Raw genomic sequence first — 17,846 nt, forward strand, 5'->3', positions numbered from 1 at the left:
ACACACAGTTCTGCTGAAAAGTGAGCCCTGGAGCAACGAAAGAGCCCAGAATAACAAGGAGAAATACGCAAAGGAAAAGGGAAGACGAACATGTAAACAAACATATATATACACAGGGAATGTATTGGCAACAACAAAGATCAGTCAGATGAAATATAAATTTGAATTAGTTTCCTGTCATGTTTGCTAGATGTCTGAATTTTTTGGGGGGATTTTTCAGGATACTATTTGGAGGAACGCTGACTAGAGACTGACATACTACCAACAGGAAGCAAAACCCATACTGATTAATTATAAAAAAGTAACAATTTTGGTTATCTAATGTAAACATTTCTAGAATAAAAAATTGTGACAAATGACTTGACTGCAGTCAATTTTTTTTATGTAGATATGTTGTTAAGGTCTATTTAAAGTTTCAAGGATCTAAGTAAGACAATGCATAGAGGCCAAACAAAACATGTAATTTACTAATTTTCACAAAAATGTAATAAAGTCAATATGAGAACTAATATGATTAATAGTATTTCAAAATATACTTCTATTGTCCTACAATTTTTATCCTACTAAGAATTCGTGTTTTTTAATTAGAGCTGAACTTTATGGAAATTTTTAATATTTTTTCAGGCGTTCATACGCAACTTACCTTCGCCGCTAGACTACGACGCCGGTTTAGAAATATTCGCTATTTCCAAGGCTCATAAGAAATTCTGAAATTCTTTTGTGCGGATTACTCGTATACGAAGGCCCACAAGGGTGAATTGCTGTAAGGTGTGACACCTGGGACCCGAACCTAGATCTCTGTTAGGTGATTCCCAAATGTCGATCTCATCCCTGGGGACCTTCCCTCGTTGCACCGCTTTTACTACACTTATAAAAAAGACATCCTCGGCAGAGGCAGCAAAGCAGTATATGCACACAAAACGAACTGTGATACATAAACCAAAAGTAAAATGAGCTGGTAATGTCAATCGTCCCCTTTCTCCGGACGTGGCTACCGCAGAAGAACCAAAGTGATGCCGTCGCTAATGCTGGATCCCTTTTGACCTGCAATTGGAAACAAGTGAATTTGTACTTTAATGGGTTTGTATCGGCAAGCCCCGACTCGAGTACCATGCTGTTTGCGAAACAGCTGATTTGAACAGACTTGCCAAGCTTCGTCGACAAGGCCTTTATCTATCCTAGAATGTAACACACGTGACTATCGTGTCCCATGTTACATAACTAGACACTTTAGGCGTCGAAACTAAAACGGTTTCCTATTTTTCCAAAGCCAGATACAAACATAACGACATACTGCACTAACGATGCTACATTATGTATCCCTTAAATTCTCCAGATCTGTTTTGTTGATTTTGCAGAAAGAGGTCTTTACAAACACCCTCTTTTTCATAGATGGTACGCAAAGAAGCAGTAGTCCTGTAGGTTTAAGGAGCAACCTTAGGGACGGAGCGAAGTGGCGCTGTGCTTAAGAAAGTGCACTTACTTTAGGGAGGAAGGCACTTCAACTTCCATTCTAGCCATCGACATTTTCGTTTTCTTGGTTTCCCTAATTCGCTTCAGGAAAATGCCGAAGCGATTCCTTCGAAAAGGACATGCCAATTTTCTTCCCCAACTCGAGTAAGCGCTTCGCCGACCTCGTTGTCAACGGGACGTTAAACATTTATCTGCCTTCATCCCCTCGGAAACCTTAGACAAATGATTCCAATGAAAACTGCCACGGTTTATTTAATGTATACTGACAGGTATCCTACGATCTTTGTCTGGAAAATTCCACAGAATGAAAGTGTATTTTCGATCGTGATCTTCTGTAACATAGGGAGTCACTATGCTGAGTTAAATCTATTCTAAAAACGAATAAATTCGGGCAATTACACAAGATCCATCCGAATTTTGTTCTAATAATAAATCCTTATCCTCGATTCTTGACAGATTCGAACTCCCATGTATGAAACGTCACATCTCCCAAACTACGTGTCGTACAATAACATAATTTTGCAGGTACATTTATGGGTATATGTAGACAATGCCTGGAAATTGTGAATGGAGTTAACTGTAAACTGTACTGCATGAAGAAAGAATATGTAGTAAGTGATAGGAATGTTTTCTTTATTCCTTTTGTGGGGCGTGCCAGCGAGGAAAAGTTTCGTTACGATTCGAAATTATGGGTGAAGTTTATTGGAAGTTGCAAAGTCCTCTCATTCTGGATGAATATAGTCTGAGTAATTTACGCGCGGTGAGTAACGCTCATTATACAAGTTATTGCGTTAAACTTATAACATACGATTATCGTCACACTAACCACCGCAGACACATGAAGGCGACATTTTGCAGCAGAAAATGTCACGGCAATTATTTCTTGATATGCGACCTACCGATCGTTGCTAGTAATGCTGCACTGACAATATGAGTGTACCTCTATGTGCAATGAAAGAGTGCAGTTTCTATTCAGCCATCCGCTTTTCGGTTTTCGGTTCACTGTATTGAGAACAATCTTCAGTGGCAAAGTACGTAGTCCCTATTGCTGACAGCAACTTGGTGATAAAGCACGGATGCATTCTGTATGCTGTACTGACAAGAGTATACTGTATGGGAAGACAGATGACCAGTTTCGACTGCAACAGTCCGGGACGACACGTATCACTGAAAACATTTCACAATAAATTGAGGCGAAATGCAATAGGCAGAGCACTGAAAGCGATTACTCAGTTGCACATAGAGAGACCTATCATTTACTAATACAGCGCTAATGGTGAATCCTGATATTATAACTGAACATTACAAGTCTCTTGTTATTTTTCACGAATTCAACTAATGCATTATCATAAAACACGAGTCGCTTGTCGGCAAAAAGAGAGTTTTCCCCCGTCTGAGAGAGCCAGAGGAATGGTGAGAGTGCTATGTGCCACTGTGCATGAGAGCAGCTCGCCCGCCGACGCACGCACCTGCTATCCGCGCACTGCCTGTAATCCGGTGTGGCTGGCCAGCCGGCTCGCAGTAACTGGGTCCCTGGACACCGGCCCACCACACTTTAGCTCGCCCAGGACGTTGCGTCACGCAGGCTATCGCCTCCGTCCCCACCACTCTACAAGGTGACTCGCCACATCCCTTTTTATTCCCTGAATGGGTCAACATATCGAAACGGGGTTTTCGGTAAACGACAGGAGGAGGAGTGGCACGTAATATCGTTAGACGGTTAGTACTATTACTCTTGTATTAACCACGATAATGGCGCAATTTTGATGTTTTTAAGTCCAGGAAGAAAAAATAAGAAAACTGACAGAATATAAAGGCGGCAAAAGACTTGGAAGATCAATTGAACGCACTGCTGAAAGTCTCGAAAATTTTTACTCCTGTATAAAGACAAGTTATTATGTAACGACGGTACCAAAAAATCTCTAAAAGTTCTTGACCCAATTTACTTCACATTTTTGCACCACACTAATGAACATGTGGACAGACACAGCCTATTTTATACTTTTTAACGGAAATAATTTGTAAATATATATATTTAATATCGAAATGGGAAACGTTGTTACCTAAAATATTTAGAAATTATTGACCTATTTACTTTAGATTTTTACACAATACATTAATGAATATTCAGACGGACATAGGCTATATATTTTAATATAACACTTGAATATGTACGTAATACATAGGGGAAAGGTCCAGGGGGGGGGGGAGAGAATAAGAAGATGGACAAAGAGAGGGGTGGACAGAGGGAAGGGGAAAAGGATGTAGGACTTTTAGCCAATTTCCAAACATATTAAGCAATTGCGAAGCGTTGCTCGGTTTGCTATGAAGTTATAAAATGGAAATCAACAAAAGCAAAGTAAGGGCAATGGAGTAGTCAAAATAACAACGGCGACGGCATGACAATTAGATTAACAATGAGATACTAAAAGTAGCGAGGGAGAAATTTTGCAAAAATGGTTCAAATGGCACTATGTGACTTAACATATGAGGTCATCAGTTCCCTAGAACTTAGAACTACGTAAACCCAACTACCCTAAGGACATAACACACATCCATGCCCGAGGCAGGATTCGAACCTGCGACCGTAGCAGTGTCGCGGTTACGGACTGAAGCGCCTAGAAGCACTCGTCCACCAAGGCCGGCAGGAATTTTGCAATTTGGGCATCAAAATCCCGTGAATAACCTTAATATTCGGACACTACGTGATTTTTACTTTGCTGCATCATAACTGTATTCTGAATAAAAGAAAAATATAACATATCCACGTATTACATGAAGGTAGATGTCTAGTAAACAATAGTATGAATGATGTTTACACAGCGTATACCACTTGTTAAATAATACGATTGAAACAAAGCAGTCTTCGACGGTCACGTTACTTCAATATGCGGACAGATGGCAGTGCCACACTTGTATTCACCGTTCACTCCGGGGTGAAGTCAGAAGGCAAGTGTGTGTTTACAAGCGCGGTCCACTGCCCAGACGGTATGATGCCACGCAAAGCTAATACTAGTTTTGAGATACGACAGCTTGTGATTTTTCACAACGCGAAATTTAAATCATACAAACAAATTGCTGACACGCTCAACACAAGAAAGAGTACTGCGGCAGATATCCTCAGACGATTCCAAAATGAGGATCATATCGACTCCATACCGCAAAAGGGCCAGTCATCGTAGATGGATACATGTGACAAGAGGCGGCTAATACGGAAAATAAAGAACGATCCTACACTCAGGGTACCCAAATTAGCAAGTGAGCTGACGATTCGCAGAGCATTGAATGAAAGTGGCTACAATGTAAGAGTGGCCAGGAAGAAACCATTTGTGAACGAACAGAATCTAAAGAAGAGATTGTACTTTGCCAGGGAGTTTGGTACGAAGGATGAAATTTGGTAGAACGACGTCATTTTTGCCGAAGAAAGTAAATTTAACGTTTTTGGGTCGGATGGACGAAGAGTGGTGAGGCGGAAGAAGAACGAAGAATTTACTGTCACAAATATTAAACCGACGGTAAGGAGTGTGTGTGTGTGTGTGTGTGTGTGTGTGTGTGTGTGTGTGTGTGTGTGTGTAGTCCTAAAGGACCAAACTGCTGAGGTCATCGGTCCCTAGCCTTGCACACTATTTAAACTAACTTACGCTACGAACAACACACATACCCATGCCCGAGGGAGGACTCGAACCTCCGGCGGGAGGGGCCGCGCAATCCGTGACACGGCGCCTCAAACCACGCGGCCACTCCGCGCGGCTAAGGCACGGAGGTGGCAGTGTTCTTGTGTGGGGCTGTATATCGATATCTGGACCGCGCGGATTGGTGTTCATCGACAGTATTATGGACAAATGTGTCTATTGAATATATTAAAGAACAAGTGTTGAAAGCATTGGGATATCACACACGTTCAAGTTTTACCAGGACAATGACCCGAAACATAAGGCTCGCGTTGTGCAGGAATATTTGTAGCACAATTGCCCCAAAGTCTTACAACCACCACATCAATCACCAGATCTCAACCCCATTGAGAATCAGTGGGGAGAACTGGAGCGACGTATTAGAAAAACACCAGCGTCGTCCACGGAAACTCTGAATCGTCGATTAAAAGAAGAATGGGCCAGTCTACATGCGGACTATTTAAAACAGATCATTCGCAGTATGCCGCAGCGTTTGAAAGAAGTGATAAAACAGAATGGCTACCCCACAAGATACTGAGACATTTAATGTTCCACAAAATCTTGTCTTGAAATAATTAGTTCTGCAAAGTGTTCGAATATTAATGCAACGTGTATATAGGACCGATTTGTATTTAAATAGTATTATAAAAGAACTTATGTGCGTTATCTTAATACAGTTTATACTATTATTTACAAGAAACATCACGGAATATAATATTTGGTTATATTTGTTTTGCTACGAATAAAGTTACGATGCTACTTGGTTAACATGTCATAGTGTCCGAATATTAAAGTGATTCACTGCAGCTGTCGATGGCCGATGTAGAGAGGCTATAAAAATTTTGGCAATGGCAAGAAGAGCCTGAAAAAGAGAAGCATGTAAACGTCTCATATAAATTTAAGTGTTACGAAATCTTTTATGGAGATATTCATCTGGAATGTTACCTTGCACGGAAGTGAAACGTGGAGCACAAAAAGAACAAACAACACGAGAAAAGAAGCTGTTGTGTAGAGCTACAGAAGACAACTTTTTTTTATTTCGTTCTAAGGCCGCTTCCACCTCAAAACGACACGCCAGCTGAAGTCCGAAGAACGGGCCAGAGCGTGTTCCAGTGCGACACCAGACGCAGCGCTTGCACCGTACATGAAACGCCCCGTATTTTTCACTGCTTGAGCTACCAGTGTTCAGTACGACTACTTGAGCTACCAGTGTTTAGTACACAGCGCATTCCGAACAAGTTGTTTCAGAATCACGTCCTCCGGAAATTTGTCGCCTTCCTCGGCCGGGAGGACGCGAACATGCCATTTCTTGTCAATAACTTGACGAGAACTCGATAGGGGTAGAGTTGTATTTTCTTTAGACAGCTTAATATTAAGCTACGGAAGTAACCATTACGTATAATTAGCATGCATTTCAATGTGTTTTTTTATACAGAGCTGGACTTAGAATTGGCGTAAGTCAGCAGACAAACCATCCGATGAAGAATTACAAGGCATGGAAAGAATTTCGCATCACCACAGTGTTACATGAGTCACTATTAAGACCTGTTAATCGCACATTCGTTCGAGTTGCTGTTGTGTTGTGTTTGAGAGAGAGAGAGAGAGAGAGAGACAGAGAGAGAGAGAGAGAGAGAGAGAGAGAGAGAGAGAGCGTAGCTGGTTGAGTAAGTAAACGCTAAACAAACGATATGCGGGTCCTACGAAATATAGAATCAGCGGAATCATTGTCGCATATTGGGGCTTTAATAAAAGTGTCTCCTCTACCAAATTCGGACATAATGCTCGACGCTTCTCTTCAATGACCTGGCACAACGTAGTATCTCTGAATCAAGGGCAACAACAAAAATCACTTCAATGCATCGCACGTTTGCGACAAGGGAAAGGGGGCTGCATTCTGCGTGTGGGCCTTCAGGAGTCAATGTCTGCGTCCCTCTGCCACGAATGAAAAGATGTGAAGGCAGTGCCGCTGTAGTTGAGCATTGGGGTAGTAATTAACTTTTGTTCCTGACGCCGAGCTTCTGACTGGTTCTTCTCGGAAACGGCCACGTCGGCAGACGAGATTTAGATTGGTACAAAATGGAAGGGGGAGGAAGAAGCATATAGAACACGGGGCTTCCATCTCCCTCACCTTCCTCCGCCCCCTTCAGTTGTTTCCAGTATGTCGCCCTTGGTGTAAGTTCTTCTTCTACTTGCGCTGGAAATAGCTCTTTATCCACTAAACATTGCTTGCTCTGTGGATTAGGTAAAATGTGTGTGTTTCTTAACTTGTGCTGGTGCTGTATCTATCGTAATCCAATACTACCAGAATTCTGATACCATCAGACAATCAGTCCATCAATCTTCTTAACATGTTTTTTCACGCTGATAAGATCCAGTCGTCGACAGCGTTCATCATTGGCGACGCCAACACATCTGTCCTTTGAGCGTATGTTTTCATTATCATGATGTGTCACGACGCATTTCCTCATACTTTAGGACCAACCGTAGATATTTTTACCCCGAATATAAAGGCTGCATTGAGTCTTCAAATCGAATTCTCGGCATCGATTGGAGGGAGCTATTTATGGTCATACAGCTCTAGCAGCATGTGAACAGAAACAATTGCTTGCGTATTTTAACATCATTAAGAGGGCTGACCGCAATGGTTTGAATCAGAAAGTATACAACACAAGCCTCCCTAGCTACAAAATCTAATGTATCACTTTCCTAAATACCTATGTACGCGCAGTACGTGCTACGTAACAGAATGGCACTAATTTCCGCGGTCTCTGCGATGGGAAATGAAGGTGGAGATAGTCCTGAACAGTCCTGTTTCCTGGACACTTTAGCTGAACGAGTTAACAAACAAATCGATTGCTAAATTTAAACTTACTATCACAACACATCTGATGGAATGCTCACAAGAAAACAATTACTTTTCTATTGATTACAGTGTATTTATTCGGTACAATAGACTTAAACACCCAGAGGAAATGGAACATTCGAGAAAAGAATGGACATACTAGGTTTATGTTAATCAGTACTAAACTTCAGAGAGCTACAGTTCTTAATTGAAAACATAGCCACACACACAACACACACACACACACACACACACACACACACACACACACACACACACACACACACGTTTAGAAACGCGTTCGGACAATACCTGTTTATCGCCGTAAATCACCTATGTCTCTTAAAACGGCGAAGTCTAGACCTCAGCGTTACACACTTCCATTACCCTGTCTACTTTGTACATACGCTAGCCGCCAGATGACCTACAAAGGTAGCCGATGCTTGATGAATATTTATTGTACTGTGGAGATTGGGTGTCGACCATGGCCTGGAATTAGGCGAAAGTGGAACATACAAAGCTGTACAGTGGACACATTGAACGTGCGATATATTTATTTCAATTACGAGATAAGACGCTGTCATGTTTTGGAATAAGGGCGAATGTGGAACAGACAAAGTTGTACATCTTGAACAACGCGAGGAATCGCCGGTACTTAACGGCGATTCGCTGTTCTTCACTCAGATGAGAAGCACAAACACGTGCATTCTGAAATCACTTGTGACCCGTTTAGTCCCTTACGTTAAAAGCACTGCAAATTTTTTAACGTAACTGAAAGATATTATTTTGGTTTAAGCATTTCAGAGTACGGTAGCATCTTTGTAAAGGATAACTACCATCAGTTTATCCATGGCCCAAAATAGGAAAACAAAGGATTTATGATTTACTTTAATTACATTTCTGCAGCTGCCATACCCAATATGTATTGACAGCAAATGCACACTTACGTGCAATGCTTACATTTAACAAATCTGTTACCGTATTAATAGCTTCCCGAAGTGCACCTAACAAAGGTCGCTACGTCAAACGTACATTCACCATTCTCCACTATGGGAAGTATAGTAATCAACTAGAACCTGATGTTCTTTTTGGAACAACCAATAATTTTAAGAAGCATATTTCGAATTGGACAAGATGCCAGACGTGATTCATCAGCGTGTATTACATTCACATACAAGGTATTCCAAACCCTAAGTTCAAATTTATACAAGTGCAGAAGAAACTAACGGCGGCAGATGAATACTTCGAGCGGTAAGATGTCTTGAACAGTTGCGAAGCACGTGGTTGTGTTGTCCATGAGGCTTCATTTACGCCTGATGGTGATTTCAAATCCCATGATTTCTGGACCGATGAAAATCCATATACGATGTGTTGCCATAGTTACTGGAGACTTTACCTCCTGCTATTCGCTAAAGGCTGTTTGTCCAGCAAGCCTTTCGAATGCAGCCCGCGAAATGAAATATAACTTCCATTCTCAGACTAATACTTTGCATTTGAATATAGCTCTAGCGGTCCTTTTGGACCACGACATTTGTCGTAATACAGTAAAAAATTGCTGAAAATGACCATCTTCACACGGAGTTCGTTACATAGGATTATGGTGAATTTATGTTAAGATTCTAATAAGCTCTTGGTAAGGTTCTCGTTAGCTCCTGGTATAGCCTTACTGTTAATACTTTTTTTTCCCTACGGAGTTACCTGAGACCACTGGTGTACGAAATCCCAGTAACTGAGCTATCCTAGCCGACTGCCTCATTGTACAACAGACAAGGGATATTTGAGTGTGTGCTACATAACTTTATGAGTTCGTTTAGTCCAGCTGTCGTCACTTTGAACTGTTCCTATGACTTTCAATTTTCGCTACAAGGTAAATCTGCGTACGACATTAGAAAGATACTACATATTCATATCCGGCCATTGGTACCTCATGTCAAAAGTATTCAGTTTCGGATCCTGTGTGTGCGCCTGACACACTCTGTAGAGAGGAGGAGTGTTAGCAAACGTTGCGTATCGTGAGAACAAGAACGTTGTCTCAGCGACGCTGTGTGCTATAGAGGCACACAGCTGTTTGGCTGGGATGTTAGCTTCTCTGGCAGAAGCCCAGCAAAGTCGAGACGGTGCTGTGACCTCCAGCAGCTGTGTCAATGTCAAACGCTCACGCCTCTCTGATAACTATGTGAAGGGACTAAGCTGTTGCTAACTCTATGGAGAGCACAGACTTCCACTTTTATAAACGCAGAACCACAATTGTTTTGTCAGTCACTTTTTATCTTATCTCTCAATTACGACACTTTTATATCATTTGTGATTGGAACACCCGTCTTGGATCGAACTCTAGTTTGGTGTCTTGTATCTGTCACTCCTAATTGATGGAGAACCCCCTGAGCGACACCATTCAGAAAAATACTACAACAGCAACTCTCCCGCCATCCTAAATAATTCCTATTTTTCCAGCATCGCCCCAGAAATAAAAAACGATATATTACTGAATTTATCCGTAGTTATATTCTGTTTGACGAACCGTGGTGAATATACCCAACGATACAATGACATTATCACGAACCTGCCTGGCTGATTAAAACTGTGTGCCGTACCGGGATTCAAACTTGAAACATTATCTTTCGCGGGTAACGTTCTTACTGAATGAGCAATCTACGCACGTGTCACGAGCTGTCCTCAAACCTTCAAGTCTGCCAGCATTATTCTCCCACTCTCCAAACCTCACAGCAGCTCTCTGGAATGACTTACGGGACTATCACTACTGGAAGGATAGATACCGAAAAAAAGGCACTGTCGCATCCTAGGACTTGTTTCCAGAACACATTTTTCATCTCGCTCCGGAATGTGCGCTGTTTTGAACCTTCACGGCAGTCTGAAGCTGTGTACCAGACCGGGACATAAATATGGAATCTTCAGCTTCGTGGGCAGTGCTCCTTTTGGAGAAACATGGAGGGAGGAATAGTAATAGTCTTGTTGAAAATGCTATTTCTGCATTCGCCCGAAGACATTTATTATTTTCGGTGGCTGCCCTAATCAGGAGGTTCGGGAATGGATTTCATTCCACGCGAAACGTTGAAATTAGCTGATTAAGAAGCTCAGTAACTAATTTCTTACCATTCATATTCTCATCAATTCCATTTGTTGTACAGTACTTAATCTACTCCATTTTTCCGAAATTAATGGCGAGTCCATCTGGAGAATAACTTAGTAATTCTTAGTAAAAAGAAAATTCTTAGTAAAAAGACATTAACAACTTCCAAGCAGATTAATTATGACGCCTGTCATCTGCGAAACATGCCAACTCTTCCTCACGCATGTTAAAAAGCAGAGTAATAATAAAAAATACGAGTGGTACCAAAACTGAACCCTGCGGGACTCCATTCGCGATTTCATCCCAGTCGTTAGCTTTTTGATAAGAATCTCCCAAAGAGCCATACAAGCAATCATTTTTCCTTTGCTGCACCTGTCAATTTCGCGGAAATAACAGACAGCGAAAAATTCTAAGGACACTAAAATTAAATACAAGAGAAGCTTCTGCGGTATCGAAAACCCCTTACCAATGTAACACCACACCCCGTAGAGAAAAATTGTAAAATCTCTAGGTCGAGAAAGATCTCCTTCCAGAAAAACAAATCTGCAAATGTATTACTGAAAGTTCTTTAAAAGAGAGAGTGTGATTAGTTCAAGCACAGATTCTTACAAATGTGGCAGCAGTATAAAAGAATCGCCCTCTTATTTAGTCTTCATCTTCCCGCTTTCAACTCGTGGCTTCATTTGCAGTAGCGATATTCAACTGTTGCCGATCTTTTCAAGTGGTAGTAGCTGTTGCATACTTTATCCTTCTCCAGTGTGTTTCTGCCTGGACCTTCCTGTGCCATTCTTTCCCTCCATTCAATCTTTGAATATTATTTGCACCATTATTTCAACCCTTAAAATGTCAAGTTTGTCGCCTCACTCTTACTGGTTCCATACCAATAAGAACAACATTGTCTCTTCAACTTCTACAGTTCACCATAGAAAAGATATAAAATAAACTCGCAATTACTGTCGGCGCAGGCTTAAGAGAAAACTGACGGCTATTGTTTCGCAACGACAAATACACTCTCAGGTCTATTAATAAAAGCGTACGGCAATGCTCCAAGCGCTGCACACAGAAACCATGCCAGGTACTGTATATGTATTTTTCCCATCACAATACGTGTATGCTTTTTAGAACTTTACAGATCAATTTACATATTCTTATTCTATTCCAACAGTGTTCTAATGACATTCATCAATGGGATCACGTATATTGTGGAAGGAAGTAATTTGCAAAAAAATTTAACTGAGAACGATACAATTAAACGCAAACAAAAAAATTTAAAAATACATTTCGTCGAAAAGTAGCAGCTTTAATATAATACGAACTGTAAGACGCATCTCTCTGTAATTTAGTCCGCTGGGTATAGAATTCCATGGTAAGTCAGTTTCTCTTTTCTGGAAATAACGTTAATGTTAGCCAAGTAATACTTTGTGTACTATTAAACAATCAATATACTAAATACACAATCAATAGAATTCTCCGTTATTGATATATTGAACATTACTGCACAAACCAGTATGTGCCACTAGTGTTTTTTTCATCGACCCAAAAAACTACATGCAGAATTGGATTGCATTGTTTTAATGACTTCTTTATTTATCCCTAAAAGAGTATGTAGTGATCTGTGTGTTAGAAACTTTGAGGAAAGCCATCTCATTGACACAGACAGACCGTCAACGCATTATATAAAAACGTTTTGGTCCTAAAATGGGAAGTTTATGTCAGCACGCAGACAGATCTGCGAATTACAAATCAGATAAAAATGTACCCATAAGTATATCGCAAAGCAACGGTGGTACAGAGGTACGCGGAAGTTCTAGCTCTTGAAGAGCACGTGATGTTTCTTTAATTGCAAGCGAAGTGAAGATAGAGATGGTAACTATGTCGCCGACGACGAGTTAATTACAGGCGGAGCACAACCCTGGATGGGGTAAGAAACGGGCCGTGTTGTTTTCAAAGGAACCACCCCGGCATTTGTCAGCCAGTACTTGCACCATTTGCGTGACATATTTTCTCTGCTTGGCTATAAATTTTAGTAGAAGTTTGATTACCATGATCGACAGTCGTCGGGAAAAAAAAACCACCTACACTGGATTGTCAGATTAACAGATATTTATCAGCTCTCTCTTTACTGAATAAATGGGATTAAACAAACAGTTGTATGACTGTGAGTGTCCAAATATCAACAATTTTCTTGAAATGGGGACCGTAGTACTTTCTAGAAAACTAAAAAAATAAATATTCAGAGCTTTTCTTTCCAAGTTATCCAGAACGAAAGTCATAGAGTTTACTATATATTACAATCACATTTGCGATGTAATACTGGTGATTACTGGTTTCCGCTGTTGGGAAGCTATCTTCAGATTTTTTCGGCTAGGTTGAAAAGTAACATGATACTTTGACTTCGTTTTACAATAAAACTCAAGTGATTTGTGAAACTGCCTTTACAGAGTGCGCACTTTTTTTCTCTGGATCTCTTTGGTCTCGTCTGCTAACCAGGGTCGTCAGAGATTAACACTGTCCACCGCGTGTCTGCGATCCTAACACTATGCTACATCTGTACGAAACAGAGCAAGGTGGCACCAAGGTTAAATACTGCACTCCAATTCCATAGGAAGGCAGTTCAAAATCGTCTGATTCCCCAAAATTGTTATGCCTAGATGGTTACTTTTAAAAGATTGGTTCAAATGGCTCTGAGCACTATGGGACTTAACATCTGTGGTCATCAGTCCCCTAGAACTTAGAACTACTTAAACCCAAGTAACCTAAGGACATCACACACACCCATGCCCGAGGCAGGATTCGAACCTGCAACCGTAGCGGTCACGTGGTTCCAGACTGAAGCGCCTAGAACCGCACGGCCACACTGGCCGGCCCTTTGAAAAGACACAGCCGATTTCTTTCCTTATTCTGCCCAACTCGGAGCTTTGCTACATCCATAATGATCGACATCGACGTGATGTCCTTCCTTCCGCATGTACTAAGCAAGATAATACCACTTACATGTCCAACAGGACACAAAGTGTGGAAAATCCACGGTAAACTTTCGATATCGCCGAAATGGATAATTTTTCCGGGAAAAGACATACGGATGTTTAGCGACGGAGGAATATATCGTATTTCACGGTCGCACTGCCCTCCCAAGTCTGCCTTAATCGGCGGCTGGGGGCGCAGCATAATCCGCTAAACACCAAAATAGCTGGGACCTCTAAATACATCGCGAGCCGTGCCAGCAATAGAGGGGTCACGCGAGGGTAAAGCTTTCTATCCGCCAAGGTCGAGAGAACATGCAAATGTATCGCTTTCATTTACAATCAAAGTAGCAAAGTAACATGGCAGGTAGCTATACTTCACAAAAAAAACAGCAAATAAACTCGTAAATAAACACGCCCTGATAAACTCTAATCGCGGAAAAATTATCTAGTAAGCGCTATCTTCACACGCTCTCCTGATAAATATTTCATTTGCGCAAGAACAAACGTAACGCACGGTGAATGAAAGAACTACATGGTCAAGTGATTCAAGAGATGAAATATGAATGCAAGGTACCAAAAATAAGCCTTCCCAGAACTGAACTGCAAGGCGAAATAACGAAGTGTTATTTTATTCGGGGTTTCTGGCAGGACTACTAACAATCTCCTTGCGCCACCTATGAACCTAAATAGCGATTGTTGTTTGCTGTATTCTGGATTAACAGTAGGGAGGTGCATATTCTTAAACGACCGCGCAGCAATTATTTGCGTTTTCCTAGATTTCTTCGAGTCAGTTAGTTGACGCAAAAGTACTCTCCCAAACGTTGCATTTTGTACACTATGGTCAGAAATAGTCTGAAAAGCTTATAACTGTGCTGAAGGATAGGTAGTGCTGCACAAAAATTGGCAACAGAAAGAGTCGATATGTTGCACCTTTTCCGAGTTAGTAATCATTTAAATTTGCCCAATCGGGTCGTTGTGCGAGCAAATCCAAGTGGCCCGACGGAGATGATGTGCCCACCGTGTACTTCGTTTGGTTCGCTAAACCCAAACAAGAGCGCGATACAAGAATTCGGCATAGGGCGGTGGTAAGAATCCGACCCGAGCCAGAGGCTAAGCAGTCTCGTGCGCTAACACTTACGGTGTGAAAACAGTTGACAATGTATCTGGCAAGCCGCTTCAATCTGCACGCAACGGCCTGACACGCTAACTTCAATGCTAATTAACTCGGAAACGGTGCAATTTATCTAATTTTCTTCTTAACAGTTTTCAGCACAACCTACCATGCAACACATTGGCAAACTTTCCAGACTCTTTTTGACCACCCTGTATATGACGTTTATGGATTTACAACTCATGGAAATACGGCCTTCCACTGCTTTCCTAGATAAATGCTCCATCAATGACACAGTTATCACACCGTGGAACCAATTTTAGTTGTTCCCAAGCAGTACAAACGTTACATCTGTGATGACAATCACTGCGCGTTAAGCTGTTTGCGAAGTGTCTGAAAATTGGCGTAAAAGTGTCATTATCAAATGTCAATTCCGGAACAACAATTCTGTCACTTCATCCCGGTGGTCTGTCAATTCCTTCATTGTGATCCTACTATAATCCTGAAAATGCGTATTAATCTACGAATAATTTTCTTATTCACTGCCATGTTACAGCAATGTTTATTTTACAATCCTTCCAGAACAGCCCTTAGGGACTGAACATCTCACTGGAAGACAGTTGGAGAAAGTGTACTGACCTAAAATGGGACTGCGTCGAAAGTAGTTAGGTTGTTTACTCAAAAAACAGTTAATCAGGACACGATGTAGATGTGAACAGGCAGACGGATATGAAAGTAACGGTCATTCGAAGCTGGAAAGTCTAGCAAACGTGGGCTCCAAAATGCATACACTAAGAACTATGAAAACTTATTAAGTAGAAGCCGGCCCATGGTGGCCGAGCTGTTCTAGGTGCTTCAGTCTGGAACCGCGCGACCGCTACGGTCGCAGGTTCGAATACTGCCTCGGGCATGGATGTGTATGATGTCCTTAGGTTAGTTGGGTTTAAGTAGTTCTAAGTTCTCGGGGACTGATGAGCTCCGAAGTTAAGTCCCATGGCGCTCAGAGCCATTTGAACCATAAGGCGCTGGGGACGGGAAAAGGCCGTTCGGATGGCAAACTCCAGGTATACCAAGTTGTCAGTAGTGGAGCAATCCAGGGGAAAACCGCCATGTACCGGAGACTGCTTTCTCGTCAATGTGACGGGAATTCTCCATCACCCCAGATGCGGCTGAAGATGGCAAGGAGACGAATTTTAGTGATGAGTAATCGGTCGGCGATCTAAAGATTTGAACCCAAGTCAACCGAATACTGTGAGACGGAAAATACGGCAATGCAAGGTTTCCTCTTACTTCACATTCAACTGGATATTGTGATGGGAAATTAAGAGCTCTAAAATTAAGATCAAGGTCCGGAGTCTCTGTTATCCGACTTCAAGGTAGGAAACTGCCGGAGAGCCTGCTGAGCCAATACATTGGTGATTTAGAAGCAGTTCGGGCTGATCTTGACTTAGACACTGACAATGGTCGCTGGTTCCACCAGTGTTTGGTTCTACAACCACATGAACCACCAACTACAATACTATGGTGAGATCGTGCCACAGTTGCAACGAGGTGCAGGGAAATTAGTTATTCTTCGTAGCCATATTTCAAGCTTCACTTTAAAGTCTTGCTTTTTGTTAGTAATGAACAGTTTGCTTTCAACTTTGCCCACAGGTGTGGCTTTTCCTTTCTGTAGTATGAGTAACTTCCATTAATCTTACGACAATCACTAGGCATACTATTACTGTAAGTAACTTTCTTTTAAGATTATAAGCATCCCCCCCCCCCCCCTCCTGCCGGCCGTGGTGGCCGTGCGGTTCTAGACACTTCAGTCCGGAACCGCGTGACTGCTACGGTCGCAGGTTCGAATCCTGCCTCGGGCATAGATGTGTGTGATGTCCTTAGGTTAGTTAAGTTTAAGTAGTTCTACGTTCCAGGGTACTGATGACCACAGCTGTTAAGTCCCATAGTGCTCAGAGCCATTTGAACCCCCCCCCCCCCTCCTCCTCCCAGACCATGTCAGATATGGCAAGGATATTAAACTTGCCACAGGTTTCCGTTAAATTGTTTGTCTATGGTTTTATCTAGTTATTGCTGTCTCAGGTTACAATTGTTTAATATTCAGTTTATTGTGATAAATCAAAGTCATTATGACTTGTTTCATTTAATGGTCATAAGGTCCTCCATCACAATTTTTGGAAGCTAAATTTGCATATGTTTCATTGACGCCTACCACAATTCATGTCATTAATATGGAGCGTCAGTCCGCTTTTGAGTAGAGAGAAGAATTAAATAGAGAAAGCCCATCGACAAAGCATAGACAGCTAGGACATGTGCTCCAGCCTTCAATGTTCAGGATGTCCTCAAACGCATGCAATTATTTAGAGTGGATGTGGCTCATTTCTGGGTTAAAAGTGCCTCTAACTGTTTGTTAGCGCAGTATTATTACATTAATTCCAAATGTACGGTTTATTTTTAGATTTTAATATTCAAGAATATGTAATCAGGAGGAAGTATTCAACAACAGGCAAAAAAACTCTAAATTATAAACAAAAAGGCGAGTCCACCATATCTACTAAATATGAGTATCTCATTGAGGATTACAGAATATGAAATTTTACATAATACGCTATTATCAAAAATCAAGTCGTATACCGAAGAATATATTCTATAATGCACAAGCAGGTTACCGACGAGAGAGACATTCTTTGGC

General features: G+C 41.5%; 1 protein-coding gene across 10 annotated transcripts in view; it reads right to left on the reverse strand.

The window, feature by feature from the left end:
• LOC126285003 (fructose-bisphosphate aldolase-like) overlaps positions 1 to 17,846 on the reverse strand; it is a 152,118-nt gene that overhangs the window by 95,002 nt on the left and 39,270 nt on the right. Inside the window, exons 1-2 of one of the 10 annotated variants that reach the window (XM_049984311.1) lie at positions 2,943 to 2,995; positions 644 to 1,044 (exon numbers count right to left, since the gene is read on the reverse strand). The exons of 5 other annotated variants lie outside the window; for them this stretch is intronic. The gene's annotated coding sequence lies outside the window, so the exon portion shown is untranslated. Of the gene's footprint in view, positions 1 to 643; positions 1,045 to 2,299; positions 3,080 to 17,846 lie in introns of those variants that run through there. 4 more of the 10 variants (XM_049984316.1, XM_049984308.1, XM_049984302.1 and 1 more) reach the window with 4 other exon arrangements.

This window comes from Schistocerca gregaria, chromosome 8, assembly GCF_023897955.1.
Source record: "Schistocerca gregaria isolate iqSchGreg1 chromosome 8, iqSchGreg1.2, whole genome shotgun sequence".
Taxonomy (NCBI): Eukaryota; Metazoa; Arthropoda; class Insecta; order Orthoptera; family Acrididae; genus Schistocerca; species Schistocerca gregaria.